Below are 17,566 nucleotides of genomic sequence, written 5' to 3'. Positions count from 1 at the left end.
TTCGCTTACATTTCTCTCTACTGAATGGCTCCCTATATGGTCTATAAGTGTTCATGTGCATAAGCTTTGATAAACTTTAACCTTTTATAATAGATTTGTGTATATTTTATGGCAGTAAAGGTTAAAATAGACTAGTATCTGCATATGTTTTATGCATTCATGACATACCTTTTTCTCAATTTTTCAATATTTCTATGCTATGCTGTTCATCTGCAAGTGTTTTCAAATTGTTGCAAATCTCCAAAATTTTAAAATATATTTGTATTGAAAAAATACATGTATAAGTGAATCCATGCAGTTCAAACTCATGTTGTTCAAGTGTCAACTGTATTTATGACACAACAGCCATAAGGCAAGTGTGACTGGGACGGTGACATTTTCTGAACCAGAAAATGGAAGTGTGCAGAGGAGAGACATGAACAGAAGGGAGGACTGGAAAAAAACAGGAAGAAATTAGTTCAAGAAAGAGGTGAGTGAGAAGGGCTTGGACTCAGGAGATGGTGGACGTTCTTAATATCCGTGGAAGGCAGAGAGAGGCAGCTGGATTGTGTGAGAGTAGGGAGATGAAAAGGGACATCAGAGACAATGCCCAGGTGTTCAGAATGGTGTTTCCATTTGCTGGGGAAGGAGCAGACTTGCCAAGGAGCTGCCAAACTTCCACACACGATTCTGCAGCCCTCAAGCAGACCAAGGTGTGAGTGTTCCTTTGGAATCAGTGTTTGACCAGCCCAGGAAGCTGGACGCGAAGGGAGGTTCAGGGGCAAGCCACGTGGCCCTTGGGGTGATCAAGGGGTGAGGAGCTACCCCAAGAACCTCACTAAGATGCCCACAGCTTTATCATCCCTGCTGGGCACATTGTCCCCTTAACACTGACCACAGGTGTCCTCACACAGAAGCCATGAATGAATACGAGGAACGGGCCGACCACACACTGTTTGAAAAATGTGCCCATGCAGGCATGAAATCAGACAGAATCAAATCTCAATCAGTCATAGAAATGATGATGAACTTCCCAGCTCATCCCACTGCTGCTGGAGAGTTGGTGATAACATCGTAACGCACACGTCCAGAACAAGAAACAGAAGGAAGTTTCAAATTAGCTCTCCATAAGTAGCTTTGATTAAACTATTGATACGGTTTGGCTGTGTCCCCACCCAAATCTCATCTTGAATCGTAACTCCCATAATCCCCACGTGTCGTGGGAGGGACCCAGTGGGAGGTAATTGAATTATGGGGGTAGTTTTTCCCTTATCATTCTCACGATAGTGAATACGTCTCATGAGATCTGATGGTTTTATAAAGGGAAGCTCCCCTCCACATGCTCTCTTGCCTGCTATGTAAGATATAACTTTGCTCCTCCTTCACCTTCCGCCATGATTGTGAGGCCTCCCCAGCCACGTGGAACTGTGAGCCCATTAAACCTCTTTTTTTAAAATAAATTACCTAGTCTCAGGTACGTCTTTATTTGCAGCGTGAGGGTGGAGTAATACAACTATTGATTAAAACATTTGTGAATTGTCTTTACATTAAGTTTATCCACTCCCTTTTAATTCCCTATTATTAAAGAAATCTGAGGTTTTATTTTATAAACTTGCAGTGCCCTCCTGAGCCCAGGACAAAACCCACAAGCCCCAGGATAAGATGAGCCTCCTCCTGAGGAAAAGTCCTTGGGGCTGCGTCTCACACCATAAGGCACGAGCTGCTGGGAAGAGAAGGCACCACGTTGTGGGGGATCTTCAGCCATTCCTTCTTGCCCAGTAACAAAAACTGGCTTCAGTGAGTCAGGAGGTGTTTAAAATGCTTGTTTCCCGGTGCCGTAAAGAAATAGCACTTGGGCCGGACGCGGTGGCTCACGCCTATAATCCCAGCACTCTGGAAGGCCGAGGTGGGCGGATCACGAGGTCAGGAGATCCAGACCATCCTGGCTAACACGGTGAAACTCCGTCTCTACTAAAAATACAAAAAAATTAGCCGGGCGTGGCGGCATGTGCCTGTAGTCCCAGCTACTTGGGAGGGTGAGGCAGAGAATTGCTTGAACTCAGAAGGCGGAGGTTGCCGTGAGCCGGGATCACACCACTGCACTCCAGCCTAGTCGACAGAGCAAGACTCTGTCTCAAAAAAAAAAAAAAGAAAAAAGAAATAGCACTTGAACATAAATTTAATTTTTTTAGCAAGGCCATTTTTATACTTTCTGCAGAAAGGGTACACTCACCAGCAGTTTTGCCACGACAATACACCAAACAAAGGAGACGGGATCATTTATAACCTGATGCGTCCACCCTACTGCTGTGTCCGGTTTCCACTGGCTGGAACGGGACCTCACATTCCGTATTTGTCTCGATTGGCTAGCAACTTAGAACTTTTTAAAACAGGCAAAGGCAGAGGAGAACAGAGGAAGGAGGAAGTAACTTGTGGAATGCTGAGAAAGGTAAAACCACCTTCAAATAAGGAAGAGGAACAGGCTATGACCTAATGCTTGCTTGGACCAGTATAAGCATGTCGTGGCAAATATTTAGGCTAAATTGTGGGAGCTAAGAACATAAAGCATATTGATTTCTTTATTACGGCTAGCAGATATTTAAGAATGTTAGTGCAGGTCTTTGAATAAATTTTGCTTTTAAGAGAAGTTACTATTCATTCCTAATTAAATGGGGAGAAAATCTTTGAAGAGGAACCTCTACTTTACTTTTTACAGGAGGGCTCAGGGCTACTGCCAAGGATAACAAAGACGAAGGGAAAAAGATCAGGGCTTAGTCCCTAAACATGACTCCCTGTTCCTCGAGGGAGAGGGGTCTCAACAAGTGGTGCCTCAAAGCCCCTAAGGAAATCTCGCCTGTATTTATCCACTTGGATTCAGGAGGTGCTCATGTCATGACCCAGCTATGATACCTTGATGGCCATATTGCTTCCATCGCTAAGACTCCCCAGAGGAGCATCCAGAGAGGTACCAGCTAAGGGAGGCTCTTGGTGGAGCAGCCACCATCTGGGTTGCACTCCCCACTCTGAGTGACCCATGGAAACGCGCCTGCCCCTCCCAGGGATGTGCAGGGATTTCTTGGGACGTGCCACTACACCATCAGTTGCTGAGGGCCCAGGTCACCTGTTTGCTCCTCCTGTCTCAGCAGGCCTGTGGACACGTAATCGGGATGCATTTGCTAAGTGGGGAGATGAACGTTGAGCTTCCCAGCAAGCGGACAGTGAGTTGCTCTTGCTCAGTCCCCTCTCACACCCAGAGGCAGTGAGATGGGGGCCTCCACCAGGCTGCACAGGAAGCCAGAGTCCTCACTGGGCCCTGCCAGATGCCCCTCTCTTTGCCTGGGAGAGCCGCTGAAATCCCCATCCACCAGGCTATTGGGCAGCTCATCTTACAACCTCATCCACATCCCAGCCTTGTCTTGGCTGGATGCTCCGGTGATGTGGTTGCTCCATAGGCAGCCTCCCCACACTTCAAGGCTTCAAATCATCCTTTATTTTCTCATGATTTTACAGGTCAGGGATTGGGAGGACAGGCACAGAGGATGTGTCTCTGACCCAAGCACCATCAGCGGGTGCCTCAGCCTCCTTGTCTTGCTCTGTCTCCGCAGCCCCCAAACTCCACAAGATGTGAGCTCTTCCCAGTCGGGAAGTCTCCAGGTGCCCCTCCTTACAGGACGGCAGCTTCCAAGGGGCTAGAAGCTGAAGCACCTCAGTTAACGTTAATGTCTGTCAGTGAAAAGAGCCAAACTCTGCCCATAACACAGCCCCAGGAGACCCTGAGAACATGTGCCCAAGGTGGTCAGGGCACAGCCTAGTTTTACACACTTTAGGGAGACACTAGACATCAAGTTCATGTTGGATAAACATTGGTTTTGTCCAGAAAGGCGGGACAACTGGAAGCGGGGAGGGGGCTTCCAGGTTATAGTTAGATTTACATTTTTTCTGATTGGCAATCAGAAAACTCCTGGTTCAACTCCTGGTTGAAGGAGTTAAGTTACTATCTAAAGACCTGGCATCAATAGAAAGGAGTGTCTGGGTTATGTTAAGGGGTTGTGGAAACCAAAGTTTTATCATGCAGATGAAGCTACCAGGTAGCAGGCTTCAGAGAGAAGAGATTGTAAATGTTTCTCATTAGACTGAAAGAGCCTGTTCTATCAGTCATTCTGAAAGGGAGGAGGGGATAGTGAGGCATGTCCAGCCCCCGCCCCACGTCGTGGCCTGAACCAGTCCCTCAGGTTAGCCTTCCAATACCCTTGCCAAGGGGAGGGGTCCCTTCAGATGGGGAGGGCGGGGGGCGGGGTTAGAATTTTATTTTTGGTTTACCTATCCACACGAGGAATGGAGTGATTTTTCACCATATTCCGATGCTCCATGCAGTCAGATTCCACCACGCAGAGGCTCCACCATCACAGGGTGGCAAGTTCACAGAAGACCATAGGCGTGGCAACAGCTTTGTAGTTAGCTTTGGAAAACCACCTGCCACATGAGGCCTCACTGCCATTTCCCTTCCACTTCTGCGGACGCTGGGCTGGGAAGGGGCCTGGTGAGAGGGGTTAACTCCCTCAGCCCAGTTTCCACACTGTCCCCTCCCTCTGCAGCACCTGCCCAGGGCAACGCCCACCCGGCCCTCCTCTGCTTCCTTCTCCGAATTCACACATCACTTCCCCGCCAACAAGTAGCAACAAGGAAGACAGAACCACATCATATTCACGGCATTCCAACGAGAGGATCACAGCAGCTCCCTGATGAAAACACAACTGTCAGGATCGCTATTCGCGTCATCCCTTGGTTTGCACCCATGCTGAAGCCACGAAGAGCCGCCCTATGAAACCCTCTGAGCCACAGCAACGATCTCACTGCTAATTAGCTCTGGCTAATGCACCCTAACAAGCCCTGGAAGTGAGAAGACTGCAATGGGAAATGCAGGCGGACAGCTACTTAGCCGGCACTCAGACACAGGGTGACCGAGATAACTGGTGTCAAGTGGAATCTGAACAAACCTTCTCCGGGGGTTTATCCATACCTCGAAATGCGGAAGGGAGGCTGCCAGGGCCAAAGATCCAGGAGAAACAAATTAAGTGGAAACCCACAGCCCCACCCTCCCCCTCACCTCCATTGCCAGCAGCTGAAGGTAAACCAAGACCTGGGGCTGAGCCTTCACCCTTCATGGGCCACGCCAAATTAGACACTCATTCTGCAACTCGCATGTCTGTGCACAGAGCAGTAAGCCTCTAAGTGGGAAATTCTTCCTCCAGGCATCGCAGCGCTGCAGAAGCCATAAGGCACATAAACAGAGAAGCACCAGGGCCTGAAAGGAAGGCAGCGCTGGCTGTGATCACTCACTAGAGCCTGATCCCTTAGGGCTGCCAAGAACCCAGAAGTCTGTTCCATGTGTACAAAGCAGGCAGGATGCAATCCTGACAGAGCCCAAGGGGGTGCAGGAATTGATAACCGAGTCGAGAGGGGACAGACAGAAAGAACTCAGTATGAGCATTTTTGCAGCCCACAACAATTTCACGCATTTACGTATTGTAAATTTTCAAATTAAAAATAGTTTTAAACAAATGATTGCTTTAACGTTTAGAAAAACGTTTGCAGGCTAGGCACGGTGGCTTGCGCTTGTAATCCCAGCATATTAGATGGCTGAGGCAGGAGGATCATTTGAAGCCAGGAGTTCAAGACCAGCCTGGGCAACATGGCAAGACCCCATATCTACAAAAATTTTTTTTTAAAGCCGGACATGGTGGCTGTCGTGGGTGCGACTGGCTGGGGCCAGCATCACAGGTGGTAGAAGATTTTACCAAGACAGTTGTAAGTAAAGAAAGGCCAATTTATTAGGTAAGGTACAGAGAAATGTTGCAAGGGTTTAATGGACAGCACAGCAGAGAAAGGGCTGTGTGCAGAGAGGCAGGGGCTGGAGGGAAGTTTGATAGGTTCACACTGGAGGGGGCTATGTGCAGAATGAGGTTGTGCTGCTGGCGCTGTGTGGCGCGACGTATTTGGGAACAGGATGTTGTGCTAGTGGGTTGTCTGTGATTACTGGTCTCTCAGAACAATGGCTCTCCCCACAGGGGGCCCCTTTCTCATTGTTGCTTACTAATTTGGACTCCACAGTGGTGCATGCCTGTAGACTCAGCTACTCAAGAGGCTGAAGCGGGAGGATCAATTGAGTCCAAAGGATCACACCACTGCACTCCAGCCTGGGTAACAGTGAGAGATGCCATCTCTAAAAATAAAAATAAAAAACTTTACCCTCTCAATAACCACAACATTCAGACCATGGCTTTGGTTTGATTGCAGGCTACTTGAGATATAGGAAAAAAAGATGCAGAAAATAAAATAGGGCTGAAAAAAGAATCGGGGAAAGCTAGAAAAAACTCCAGGGCTGCCCTGGGTGCTGGAGGAGGGGAGCAAACAAATGTCCTCCAGCCTGGTCAGTGTCAGCAGGCTTGTCCCCAAAGATTAGGGGTCATGAGGGGTCATCTGGGGCAGGAGCAGGGCTCACCAGGTCGGGACCAGGACTCTCAGGGCCTGTCTCAGGCCTAAAGGAAGGAGCTTCCAGCCACTGGGGGTGACTACCTTGCTACCACATGCTGAGCCCAGTGTGAATGCCTGTAAGGGGTTGAATAGTATCCCCCAAATTTCACATCTACCCAGAACCTCAGGATGTGACCTTATTTTAAAATAGGGTCTTTGCAAATGTAATTAGTTGGGGGTTGAGAGGATGTCAGGCCTCTGAGCCCAAGCTAAGCCATCATATCCCCTGTGACCTGCACATACACATCCAGATGTCCGGTTCCTGCCTTAACTGATGACATTCCACCACAAAAGAAGTGAAAATGGCCTGTTCCTGTCTTAACTGATGACATTATCTTGTGAAATTCCTTCTCCTGGCTCATTCTGGCTCAAAAGCTCCCCTACTGAGCACCTTGTGACCCCCACTCCTGCCCGCCAGAGAACAACCCTCCTTTGACTGTAATTTTCCTTTACCTACCCAAATCTTATGAAATGGCCCCACCCCTATCTCCCTTCGCTGACTCTCTTTTCGGACTCAGCCCACCCACACCCACGTGAAATAAACAGCCTTGTTGCTCACACAAAGCCGGTTTGGTGGTCTCTTCACAAGGACGCGAGTGAAATTTTGGTGCCGTGACTCGGATCGGGGGCCTCCCTTGGGAGATCAATCCCCTGTCCTCCTGCTCTTTGCTCCATGAGAAAGATCCACCTATGACCTCTGGTCCTCAGACTAACCAGCCCAAGGAACATCTCACCAATTTTAACTCCGGTAAGTGGCCTTGTTTTTACTCTCTTCTCCAACCTCTCTCACTGTCCCTCAACCTCTTTCTCCTTTCAATCTTGGCACCACACTTCAATCTCTCCCTTAATTTCAGTTCCTTTCCTTTTCTGGTAGAGACGAAGGGACGCGTTTTATCTGTGGACCCAAAACTCCAGCGCCAGTCACGGACTCAAGAAGTCTTCCCTTGGTGTTTAATCACGCGGGGACGCCTGCCTGATCATTCACCCACGTTTCAGAGGTGTTTTACCACGCGGGGACGCCTGCCTTGGTCCTTCACCCTTAGCGGCAAGTACCGCCTTTCTGGGGGGCAACAACCCCCCAACCCCTTCTCTCTGTGTCGCTACCCCTTCTCCGCTTTTCTGGGGGTCAAGAACCCCCCACCCCTTCTCTCCGTGTCTCTACTCTCTTTTCTCTGGGCTTACCTCCTTCACTATGGGCAAGCTTCCGCCCTCCATTCCCCCTTCTCCCTTAGCCTGTGTTCTTAAAAACCTAAAACCTCTTCAACTCACACCTGACCTAAAACCTAAATGCCTTATTTTCTTCTGCAATGCCACCTGACCCCAATATGAACTTGACAATGGTTCCAAATAGCCAGAAAACGGCACTTTCAATTTTTCCATTCTACAAGATATAAATAATTCTTGTTGTAAAATAGGCAAACGGTCTGAGGTGCCTGACATCCAGGCATCCTTTTACACATCAGTCCCTGTCTAGTCTCTGTTCCCAATGCAAGTCGTCCCAAATCTTCCTTCTTTCCCTCCTGCCTGTCCCCTCAGTCCCAACCCCAAGCATCGCTGAGTCCTTCTAATCTTCCTTTTCTACAGACCCATCTGACCCCTCCCCTCCTTGCCAGGCTGAGCTAGGTCCCAATTCTTCCTCAGCCTCCGCTCTTCCACCTTATAATCCTTTTATCACCTCCCCTCCTCACACCAGTCTGGCTTACAGTTTCGTTCGGTGACTAGCCCTCCCCCATCAGCCCAGCAATTTCCTCTTAAAAAGGGTGGCTGGAGCTAAAGGCATAGTCAAGGTTAATGCTCCTTTTTCTTTATCCGGCCTCTCCCAAATCAGTTAGCGTTTAGGCTCTTTCATCAAATATGAAAAACCCAGCCCAGTTCATGGCTCGTTCGGCAGCAACCCTGAGACGCTTTACAGCCCTAGACCCTAAAAGGTCAAAAGGCCGTCTTATTCTCAATATACATTTTATTACCCAATCTGCTCCCGACATTAAATAAAACTCCAAAAATTAAGTTCCGGCCCTCAAACCCCACAACAGGACTTAATTAACCTCACCTTCAAGGTGTACAATAATAGAGTAGAAGCAGCCAAGTACCAACATATTTCTGAGTTGCAATTCCTTGCCTCCACTGTGAGACAAACCCCAGCCACATCTCCAGGACACAAGAACTCCAAACGCCTGAACCACAGCTTCCAGGGGTTCCTCCAGAACCTCCTCCCCCAGGAGCATGCTACAAGTGCCAGAAACCTGGCCACCAGGCCAAGGAATGCCTGCAGCCCAGGATTCCTCCTAAGCCGCGTTCCATCTGTGCAGGACCCCCACTGAAAATCGGACTGTTCAACTCACCTGACAGCCACTCCCAGAGCCCCTGGAACTCTGGCCCAAGGCTCTCTGACTGACTGCTTCCCAGATCTTCTCGGCTTAGCAGCTGAAGACTGACACTGCCCAATCGCCTCAGAAGCCCCCTAGACCATCACGGATGCCGAGCTTTGGGTAACTTTCATGGTGGAGGGAAAGTCCATCCCCTTCTTAGTCAATACGGAGACTACCCACTCCACATTACCTCCTTTTCAGAGGCCTGTTTCCCTTGCCTCCATAACTGTTGTGGGTATTGACGGCCAGGCTTCTAAACCTCTTGAAACTCCCCAACTCTGGCACCAACTTAGACGATACTGTTTTCAGCACTTATTTTTAATTATCCCCACCTGCCCAGTTCCCTTATTAGGCCGAGACACTTTAACTAAATTATCTGCTTCCCTGACTATTCCTGGACTATAGCCACATCTCATTGCCAACCTTCTTCCCAATCCAAAGCCTCCTTTGCGTCCTCCTCTTGTTTCCCCCGACCTTAGCCCACAAGTATAGGATACCTCTACTCCCTCCTTGGCGACCGATCATGCACCCCTTACCATCTCATTAAAACCTAATCACCCTTACCCTGCTCAATGCCAACATCCCATCCCACAGCACGCTTTAAAAGGATTAAAGCCTGTTATCACTCACCTGTTACAGCATAGCCTTTTAAAGCCTATAAACTCTCCTTATAATTCCCCCATTTTACCTGTCCTAGAACCAGACAAGCCTTACAGGTTAGTTCAGGATCTGCGCCTTATTGACCAAGTTGTTTTGCCTATCCACCCCGTGGTGCCAAACCCATATACTCTCCTATCCTCAATACCTCCCTCCACAACCCATTATTCTGTTCTGGATCTCAAACATGCTTTCATTACTATCCCTTTGCACCCTTCATCCCAGCCTTTCTTTGCTTTCATTTAGACTGACCCTAACACCCATCAGGTTCAGCAAATTACCTGGGCTGTACTGCCACAAGCCCTCACAGATAGCCCCCATTACTTCAGTCAAGCCCAAATTTCATCCTCATCTGTTACCCATCTCGGCATAATTCTCATAAAAACACACGTGCTCTCCCTGCTGATCATGTCCTACTGATCTCTCAAACCCCAGCACCTACAAAACAACAACTCCTTTCCTTCCTAGGCATGGTTAGTGTGGTCAGAATTCTTACACAAGAGCTGGGACCGCACCCTGTAGCCTTTCTGTCCAAACAACTTGACCTTACTGTTTTGCCTAGCCCTCAAGTCTGTGTGCGGCGGCCGCCACTGCCCTAATACTTTTAGAGGCCCTTAAAATCACAAACTATGCTCAACTCACTCTCTACAGTTCTCATAACTTCCAAAATCTATTTTCTTCCTCACACCTGACACATATACTTTCTGCTCCCCAGCTCCTTCAGCTGTACTCACTCTTTGTTGAGTCTCCCACAATTACCATTGTTCCTAGCCCGGCCTTCAATCCAGCCTCCCACATTACTCCTGATACCACACCTGATCCCCATGACTGTATCTCTCTGATCCACCTGACATTCACCCCATTTCCCCATATTTCCTCCTTTCCTGTTCCTCACCCTGATCACACTTGGTTTATTGATGGCAGTTCCACTAGGCCTAATCACCACTCACCAGCAAAGGCAGGCTATGCTATAGCATCTTCCACACCTATCATTGAGGCTATCGCTCTGCCCCCATCCACCACCTCTCGGCAAGCCGAACTCATTGCCTTAAGTCAAGTCCTCATTCTTGCAAAGGGACTACATGTCAATATTTATACTGACTCTAAATATGCCTTCCATATCCTGCACCACCATACAAGAGGTTTCCTCACTACACAAGGATCCTCTATCATTAATCCCTCTTCAATAAAAACACTTCTCAAAGCCGCTTTACTTCCAAAGGAAGCTGGAGTCATTCACTGCAAGGGGCATCAAAAGGCATCAGATCCCATTGCTCTAGGCAATGCTTATGCTGATAAGGTGGCTAGACAAACAGCTAGCATTCCAACTTCTGTCCCTCATGGCTAGTTTTTCTCCTTCACATCAGTCACTCCCACCTACTCCCCCGCTGAAACTTCCACCTATCAATCTCTTCCCACACAAGGCATATGGTTCTTAGACCAAGGAGATATTCTCCTTCCAGGCTGGACCTGGGCGGGACCAGCCCGGTCATCTACAGCTGAGGTGAGGCCTGGGCAGATTTCCCCTCACAGCCCCAGCAGGAACCAACCCCAGGGACACCTCAACCTCGGACTTCCGGCCTCTAGGAAGATCAGTAAGAGATTTCAGTTGTTCAAACCACCCGGCCTGTGGCAGTTTGTTCCAGCAGCCCCAGCCAACTCCTGACCTGAAATATGTTTATTTGTTTACATATTCTTTGCTGCTTTTTAGAATCTAAGCCCCACGTGGGCAGGCCTTTTTATATTTTAATCACTACCCTATCCCAAGTGCCTGGACGGTGTTGTTGGTGTAAAGCAGTTGCTTAAATATCTGTGGAATAAATGAATGAATGTGTTCATTGCTCACTCTGTGGCTGGCACCACACATACGTGATGTATCATCCATACCCAACCTGCAAGGCAGGCAAGATGATCCCTGTGGGAGGCTCCGAGACTCTCACGGCACACCTGTGCCCAGCCAGTTCAGGATTCAGGGCTGGGTGTGTGACTACCTTCCCTACGTGGTGCCACTTTCACAGCCAAACAACTGGTTCTTGAGCAGAGGGAGAAGAGGGTAAGGGATGAGGCAGAAGGAGCTCTGTTACCGACACTGGGCTAGGACACAGCATGCCCTTGGGGACAGTCATCTTCAGAGTAAGGTGCTCAGGTGCTCAGGACTCTTAAGTCACACATTAGGGTAGGGTCAGAGTTGACTGCTTCATCTCGCTGGATGGTGCCTCTACTTTCAGAGTTTTCACACCTGAAACGCTGAGTTTACCAACAGATGCTTTAGGTTATGTTAAACCCGTGGAGATTTAGAAAGAGACAAATACCACACGTTCTCACTTATCAATGGGAGCTAAAGGATGTGTACACATGGACAGAGACTGTGGATTACTGGACACTGGCGACTATGAAGGGTGGAGGGTGGGAGGCAGGTGGATGAGGAGAAATGATTTAATGGGCACAATGTACATTATTCTGATGACGGATACACTAACATCCCAGACTTCACCACTACTCAATATAATCATGTAACAAAATTGCACTTGTACCCCTTAAATTCACCCAAATAATAACAAATTAAAAATAAAAAATAGGGCCAGGTGCGGTGACTCACGCCTCTAATCCCAGCACTTTGGGAGGCTGAGGCAGGAGGATCACGAGGTCAGGAGTTCGAGAACAGCCTGGCCAATATGGTGAAACCTCGTCTCTACTAAAAATACAAAAATTAGCCAGGCGTGGTGGCGCATGCCTGTAGTCCCAGCTACTCAGGAGGCCGAGGCAGGAGAATCACTTGAACCCAGGAGGCAGAGGTTGCAGTGAGCAGAGATCGTGCCAATGACTCCAGCCTCAAAAAAAAAAAAATTACAAATAAAAATAAAAAATAAAAGTCAGTGATGCAGGCAGCACTGATTTCAATGTATATTTATATAAATTAAGAGAGATCTTGTAAATAACTTATAAACTTTTTAAATGGATCATGCATTTAGTGTTGTATATGTAAAACCTCATCAATAGACCTAAGGTTATGCAAATTTTCTTCTAGAAATTTTATAGCTTTGCATTTTATTTAAGAGAGATCTTGTAAAAAGTGTACACAGAACGTTCACTATAGAACATATCCAGTGTCAGAAACAGTTTCAATAAATTTTAAAGGATTTATATCATACCAAGTATGTACTCTAACTACAATGAAGTTAAAATACAAGCCACTAAAAGAGATATCTAGAAAATCCACAAATGTTTGGAAATTAAGTAGTACATTTCTAAGTAATTTGGTCAAAGAAGAGATCACAAAGGAAATTAGAAATATTTCAATGCGAGTGAATGAAAATATATCAAAATATGTGGGATGCTGCCATGTAGTCAGAAATGTATGCTTTATTGAAAAACAGGAAAAGTCTAACATCAGTTATCTAAGTATCAACCTAAAGAAATTAGAAGAAAAAAGAGGAGTAATATAATATCAAAATCAAAAGAATGAAGGAAACAGTAAAGAGCTGAAATCAGTGAAATTGAAAGTGGACAAATAATAGGAAAACTTCCAGGAAATCAAAAGCTGGTTGATTGATAAACTTCTAAATAGACTGATTAAGAAAAAAAAAACTGAAGAGACAACACACAGATTATCAACATCAGGAATAAAGAGGGCTCATTACCATAGTACCTACAAATAGTAAAAAATTAATAAAGTTATATTATAAACAACTTTATGCCAATAAATGTGACAATTTAGATGAAATGAACAAATTCCTTGTGAGACACAAATTATAAACCTAGGAGAAATAGCATCTACATATATATATAGTGAGAAATTGAATTTTGTAATTTTAAAATTTTCTCACAAAGAAATTACTCATCCCAGATGGTTCCACCAGTAAAGTCTATCAAATAGAAATAAAAATACCAATCTCTTTCAGAAATATAGTAGGAGGAAACTCTTCCCTACTCATTTTATGGCAAGAGAAGAAAATGATAGTCCAATATCCCTCATGCAGTTAGGTCCAAACATCTTTTTTAAAATACTACCAATAATAACAAGGAAAATATAAAAAATACATCATGACCAATGGAGCTGATTCCAGAAATGCAAGGTTGCTTTCCCCCTTACATTGGTAAGAAGGGAAAATTGTATTTGTCCTGACTGCTTCTATTCAACTTTGAAATGGAGACTTCAGGTGATCCTTCAGGAAGTTCTGAAGCTGGGATGGTCCTTCAGAGACGTCCAGCATTAACCTGTGGGGCTGGGCTGTTTTATCCCCACATCTCCTAGTCATTAAATCAGGACTGTCACTGGGCTAAGAGGATAGCATTTGGCCAGGCAGCTCCCAGCAGCAGCTAACCTCCTGACAGGTCGAAAATGGGAGGGTCTTCAGCACTCGCAGCATCATTACAGGCAGACTTTACAAAAGCTGGATGCGTGGGCCCTATGACCTCGCACTTTCGCTCTGTGCGCACCAAAAGGCATGTACCAGAATGTTCACAGCAGCTTTATTCATAATTGTTCAAACATGGAAATTACCCAGATACTTGTTGTTGTTGTTGTTGTTGTTGTTGCTGCTGCTGTTGTTTGTTGTTGAGACAGAGTCTCGCTGCAATGCCCAGACTGGAATGTGATGGCACCATCTCGGCTCACTGCAACCTCCGATTCCTGGGTTCAAGCGATTCTCCTGCCTCAGCCTCCCAAAGTGCTGGGAGTACAGGCATGTGCCACTATGCCCAGCTAATTTTTGTATTTTTAGTAGAGATGGGGTTTCACCATATTGGCCAGGCTGGTCTCGAACTTCTGACCTCTAGTGATCTGCCTCCCTCGGCCTTCCAAAGTGCTGGGATTACAGGCATGAGCCACCACGTCCATCCTACCCAAACATTTTTAACACTCAAATGGATTCATATGAAACTAGGTAGAAACATACATTGAAATACTAAATAGAAATGGGAAATAAACAATGACTGCTGCATGCAACATTATAAATGAATCTTGCAACTTTATAATCAAGTGAAAAAAAACAAAAACGAAAGAGTATATGGTGTGCGACTTCATCGTATAAAGTTCAAAACAACACAAAGTTACTCAGAAATCTGCATGGTGCTTATCTTGGGAGTGTGGCAGGTGCTAGAATGGTCAGGAAGTAGGGCAAGTTGTATTCCAATTCTTGGATCTGGGTGGTTACATGGGTATAACAATTCATTGAGCTCTACATTTGTGATTTGTGCATTTTTATGAATGTATGTAACTCTATTTTAAACTTTTTACTTATAAAAAAGATAAGATACAGATGGGAGAAGATATTTGCAAAGCATATAACCAAAAATGGGGATTCCTATCAGGAATATATAAGGCAACCCTGAGAATCAATAAGGAAAAAAGTCCAACTAAAAAATAAAAGGGGCCAGGCACAGTGGCTCATGCCTGGCACTTTGGGAGGCCCACAGTGGGAGGATCACTTGAGCTCAGGAATTCGGGACCAGCCTGGGCAACATAGCAAAACTCTGTCTCTACAAAAAACACAAAAATTAGCCAGCCATGGTGGCGTGCACCTGTAGTCCCAGCTACTCAGGAGGCTGAGGAGGCAGGATTGCTTGAACCTGGGAGACAAAGGTTACAGTGAGCTGTGATCCCGCCACTGCACTCCAGCCTGAATGACAGAACGAGACCTTGTCTCAAAACTGAAAATAAAAGGCAAAAGATATCAACAGACCATTCAGAAGAGAAAAAAAATACAAGGCCAAGAAACATAAAAAGATGTTCAATATGGCTACTAAATAAGAAACTATGAATCAAAACAGTATGAAATGTCATTTCATAACCATCAAATGGAAAATATTAAGAAGACTAACAATCTCAGCGTAAGTGCAAATATAGAGCATGACGTCTTCTTACCTCTGGAGATTTGAAGGGTAATTTGGTACAATACCTCTGGAAAGAAAACATTTGCTCTTTGATCCAGCAGTTCCACATGTAAAAAAATAATAGAGAAACTTTTGCAGAAGTTCCATAGGGAAAATGGCACAAGAAAGTTCATTGCATTATTCGTAATAGAAAAAATACATACAGCATGTCATCAATAAAATAAATTTTGAAAACATGTAAAAAATGGATTCACACATGGGATGTTAGTGGAATTTTTGAATGCCATTAAAGGTACACACAAAATTGGAGCTGATGGTTACCACTGGGTGAAAGACAGGGAAGAGAAAGGGTCGTGGAAGGCTATTTTAGGAGATTTGACGGCATATGTATTGTTTTGCTTCTAATAAAACAGAAAGCAAGTGTGACAAAATGTTAGCACTCAAGAGAGTTGGGTGGGGAATGTGTTGTGTGTTATAAACTTTTCTGTGTATTTGAAATATTTTATATTTTAGGGAAACCATTCAAAGGTATGCCTCTTAATCTCATGACTTTCTCTCTCTCTCTCCAGGAGAGTGACTCTCACCAGCCCCACCCTCATTGCCAGAGGATGTTGCACGCTGCACCTGTCATGCCTCACGCTTGTGCTGTACGTGCCCAGGCCTCTGTAAATGGAGAGAATGGGGTGAGCTGACACAGTTCTTCAGGCTCTGCCCAGCAGAAGATATTATGAAAGGTCTTCTCATCTCTTCTTGAAATGGGCTACCTCCCGCTGACCACTAGGTGGGACATCAGCTTGCCAGTTGCCCAATAAATGCAATGTCTATAGAATTCTTGAAACAGCCTCTGTTTCTGAGAGGGGCCCATGCTCAGAAGACTGTCCATGGACCGGCCTAGTGGTGCACTTCCTGAGTCTGGAAGCAGCACCTCTTTGAACTCCTGCTGAGGACACTGATTTGGGAGTACAGTGCACATAAATGTAATTTACATTTATGCTTCTAATTTACATAAATGTAAACAGGGATTCAGTGAACTGGAATTTTCTTTGGTTCATAACTGGTTTTTTTCTGGCTAACTATGGGTTGGGAGAAGGAAGAGAAGAAATGGAAAATAGCATTTATTTGGGGTCTGTTATGGGCCAGGAAGCAAATTACAGCTTTATCTCATGTAACGCTCATGTCTATCCGTTGAGAGGGCATCATTTCCCAGTTACAAATGAGGAAGCAGTGGCTCAAACATGTCAGATGCCTCGCCCAACGTCCAGTGAGCAAGTAGCAGACAAAAGGTTTGAACCATCTCTTTCTGCCAACAAAGTCTGGTTTCCACCGCGCGCCCTCTCCAGAAAACCTTTGGAGTAAAACTCAGAGAGACACAGAGAGCAAGAAAATACTTAGTATAATTTAAACACTTTCAGGTACAGCCATAATAGAAACAGATAAGAAAACAGATAAAAGACCAATCACTTCCTGGTCTTTGTCATGCCTGTGCCAAAATAACAGAAAAAATAAAATAAAAATCACTCTACCTTATTCTTTCTTGTTCTTTCCACAAAATGTGTTTTTTGTTTTTGTTTTTGTTTTTTTTGAGACGGAGCCTCGGAGTCTCGCTCTGTCACCCAGGCTGGAGTGCAGTGGCACGATCTCAGCTCACTGCAAGCTCCACCTCCCGGGTTCATGCCGTTCTCCTGCCTCAGCCTCCCTAGTAGCTGGGACTACAGGTGCCCGCCACCATGCCCAGCTAATTTTTGTATTTTTAGTAGAGACTGGGTTTCACCATGTTAGCCAGGATGGTCTTGATCTCTTGACCTTGTGATCTGCCCGCCTCAGCCTCCCAATGTGCTGGGATTACAGGCATGAGCCACTGCACCCGGCCCAGACATTTATTTTCTCACAGTTCTGGAGGCTGGAAGTCCAAGATCAAGGTGTCTGTAGTGGGAGTTTCATTTCATTTCAGTCTGAAGCCCTTCTCCTTGGCTTGCAGATGGCGTCTTCTCCTGAGTCTACACAGGGTCTTCCTTTTGTGTCTGTTTGTGTCCTAACCTCCTCTCCTTACAAAGATGCCGGTCAGTTTAAATTAGAACCCATTCCTGTGCCCTCATTTAACCTCAGTCACCTCCTTAAAAGTCCTATCTCCAAATCCAGTCACATTCTGAGGTAGTGGGGGTTAGGACTTCAACAGATGACTTTTGGGGGAC

The 17,566-nt window shown here is 46.0% G+C and overlaps 1 long non-coding RNA gene across 1 annotated transcript; it reads left to right on the top strand.

Annotated features, from left to right (window-relative positions):
* Positions 1–5,614: 5,614 nt before the first annotated feature.
* Positions 5,615–16,901, top strand: LOC134729737 (uncharacterized). The gene is made up of 2 exons (XR_010111103.1): positions 5,615–7,261; positions 15,944–16,901. It is a non-coding gene; the product is annotated as an uncharacterized LOC134729737 (long non-coding RNA).
* Positions 16,902–17,566: the final 665 nt, after the last annotated feature.

The sequence above is a fragment of the Pan paniscus genome, chromosome 22 (genome assembly GCF_029289425.2).
Source record: "Pan paniscus chromosome 22, NHGRI_mPanPan1-v2.0_pri, whole genome shotgun sequence".
NCBI lineage: Eukaryota > Metazoa > Chordata > Mammalia > Primates > Hominidae > Pan > Pan paniscus.
The sequence above is the reverse complement of the archived record's forward strand: the minus strand, read 5'-3'. Positions and strand labels throughout refer to the sequence as shown.